Source organism: Perissodus microlepis, chromosome 1 (assembly GCF_051167445.1).
Source record: "Perissodus microlepis isolate ML-2025 ecotype Zambia chromosome 1, ASM5116744v1, whole genome shotgun sequence".
Taxonomy (NCBI): Eukaryota; Metazoa; Chordata; class Actinopteri; order Cichliformes; family Cichlidae; genus Perissodus; species Perissodus microlepis.
In genome coordinates this window covers 40231198-40234644 of record NC_140461.1, presented here as the reverse complement: position 1 = coordinate 40234644, position 3447 = coordinate 40231198, and positions in this window count along the sequence as shown.

The following is a 3447-nucleotide window of genomic DNA, read 5'->3' as shown; positions in this document are numbered from 1 at the left end:
TATTGCTGGTTTTCCTCCTGTGTAGACGGGTTTTATGGCAAGGATTATGCATCTATATTTTTCACAAATTATTCAAGAAATCTGCACAAACTAGAGAAACTGAAGCAGGAAAACCCCTGAAAAAGTGATATGTAATGGTATACCTTAAAAATTATGAGGCCATTCTACATATGAGATAATATGAGTTATCTAAATGATAGTGCTGAGATGGGAAGGGCGTGGAGGACCCACAAGCTGCATGCACACCTTGATCAAGAATCTTTGTTCATCTTAAAACGATCAATTTGTGGGTTTTTTTTAGGAATAAAATGATTAAAGAAAAGCTGTTTTTTATGATTTTTATATACACATTGCTATGTGCACATTAAAGAGTTGGCACTCGATGTGATAAGGGTGGAAAGCTTCGATTCAGCACTATGACTGAGTTGATGTATTGTGAGTGACATGTAGAGTGCAGAGGGTTTTGCAAACAGGCCTACGTATCATAACTGGTTAAAGTCCAAGGGAGTCCAAACAGAATGTCCTGAACTTGAATAATAATCAGAAAGGAACAGGAATTGCCAGATTAATTAATAATCAAGGCTAGACGAGGGAGGTGTTTTTTGCAGTCTTTTCCTGAAGAGGAGCAGATACGAGACGAGAGGAGAAGATCCGCAGGGAGACAGCAGGACCGCCACATCACTTCTCAGAAGAAAGTCATAATAATACTTGTTGCTGCAGTATAAAACTGTATCGCCCGCTCTGAGGGCCATCCTTTTTGTGAAGCAGACCACTGATTTCACATTGAGTCCAGCACTGTAACTTGTAATTTCAACTGCTGAAGCGAATTAAATCTTTTAAGCGATAGACGTTCTCCTGTACTTCCTTAAGAAAAGGAAACCAACACATCAGTTTTCAGAATTTTAAGATTTGTCTATTTTATTAGGCTTCATGCAGTCAAGAGATGTTTTAGGGACATCTAGTGGTCATCTCATCATTGTTTTTCCTTTTTCTTTTTCATCTTTCTTGGTACATTTCAAATAATCCACACTGCTCATGACAGAGTGAAAAGACACATTTAAAATTAAGGAAAAATTCAGCTTTTCAGTGGGCCCAAATACCTGGAAGATGTCGCCCATAAAGCAAGGCATCTGAACCTAAATCTCTATAAGGTAATTACTCAGGATCTCTTAGCTTCAGTTTCACTGGAGCTTAACAGCTTTAACTGATGCAAGCCAACAACGACAATATGTTTTATTGAACCAGAGTGTTAAACCTGAAACGCAAACAGAGTAAAACAAAGGAGCAGAGTTCATGTTGTTTCCATATAACACATAATCCACCTTGAGGAAGCTGTTGTTGTGACTGAATTGAATTGAAATAAATTGAATTGAATTAAACTGAATATTCATGACAACTGTCCTCCATTTTGCCAGACCTTCTGTATTGAACTACACAAGTTTATCTGTGTTACTACAAAATGGAACCAAAGTGAACAATACTATATATATACAATATCAGGTATTTTGGGTCATATATATCTTAGTGTTTCTTAATGAGCAGATGTAATATGTAATATGGACTTTAATGCCTAAATAATATAGAAAGTTATTTCCAAAACATATATCTTAAAGGACAAACATTATATCTGTTTCACAATGACTACTCGTTATCCTGCACTTGAAGATACCCTTGCTGTTGTTCCCTTGACCCAGAAAGTTTTCAAGTCAAATCAAATCACTTTTATTGTCACGTCACATTACTGGTACAGCACATGTGAGTGAGACTCTTGTGTGCAAGCTTCACGAGCAACAGTGGTGTGCAAAAATACAAGAAATATAAGAAACAAGCCAAATATAAGAACAGGAATGTGAGAATTATAAGAATAAATATATGTACAATTTTAAGGATGCATGCACATTACTATTACGTATGCTTACTATACGTAAGCGCGTCATGGACAAAAGTAAAACAGTATGTTGGATGTGCCACGCAATGCTCAATTACATGGGTAGGAACTAGTGCGTTAGCGTGGTTAGCTCGTTAACGCGTTGACGCTGTCCAGCCCCACGCACGGGGCGATCCGCGGTAGCTCGTTAACGGAGATTTGCCGTGTTGTGGCGTTAACGTCATTTCAACAAGATTAACGCTGACAGCACTAGTGGGAACACAATGAATGTGACTGCACATTTACTCCGACATCATCCTCGTGCAAAGACAAGTGGAAGCAGACAAAAACAACAAGCACGCATGCTACAAACTTTACCCGAGTCATTTAGACAGCCGTTAGCACAGGATTCTCCTTATGGGGACCTGATATGTTTAATATGCTGCTGAGAGTATAGCCCAGAAGAAGCGTATAGTATAGCTTTTATTTTGGAAAGAGCCATTTCTCTGTAATAAACTCTCTTTTCCACAGATGAGGGATTTCTCGATCAGATAGATTTATTTTTTTATTACTTTGTTGTTTCAGCAACATTAAATTTAAAAACTGTACTTTTGTGTTAAAATATTATTTATAATTTTAATAAATGACAAATTAAAAAGGCATGAACATTTTTTTTTGTATCGAAAAAATATCGAACCGTGACACCAAAGTATCGAACCGAACCGTGAATTTTGTGTATCGTTGCACACCTAATATATATATATATATATATATATATATATATATATATATATAAACACCCAGCACGCCCCTGCGGGCGGTTTATCCTTCAAGCTCGGGTCCTCTACCAGAGGCCTGGGAGCTTGAGAGTCCTGCGCAGTATCTTAGCTGTTCCCAGGACTGCGCTCTTCTGGACAGAGATCTCCGATGTTGTTCCCGGGATCTGCTGGAGCCACTCGCCTAGCTTGGGAGTCACCGCACCTAGTGCTCCGATTACCACTGGGACCACCGTCACCTTCACCCTCCACATCCTCTCGAGCTCTTCTCTGAGCCCTTGGTATTTCTCCAGCTTCTCGTGTTCCTTCTTCCTGATGTTGCTGTCATTGGGAACCGCTACATCGATCACTACGGCCGTCTTCTTCTGTTTGTCTACCACCACTATGTCCGGTTGGTTAGCCACCACCATTTTGTCCGTCTGTATCTGGAAGTCCCACAGGATCTTAGCTCGGTCATTCTCCACCACCCTTGGGGGCATCTCCCATTTTGACCTCGGCACTTCCTGGTTATATTCGGCACAGATGTTTCTGTATACTATGCCGGCCACTTGGTTATGGCGTTCCATGTAAGCCCTGCCTGCTAGCATCTTGCACCCTGCTGTTATGTGCTGGATTGTCTTAGGGGCATCTTTACACAGCCTGCACCTGGGGTCTTGCCTGGTGTGATAGACCCCAGCCTCTATGGATCTTGTACACAGAGCTTGTTCCTGTGCTGCCATGATTAGTGCCTCTGTGCTGTCTTTCAGTCCAGCTTTGTCCAGCCACTGGTAGGATTTCTGGATATCAGCCATCTCCTCTATCTGC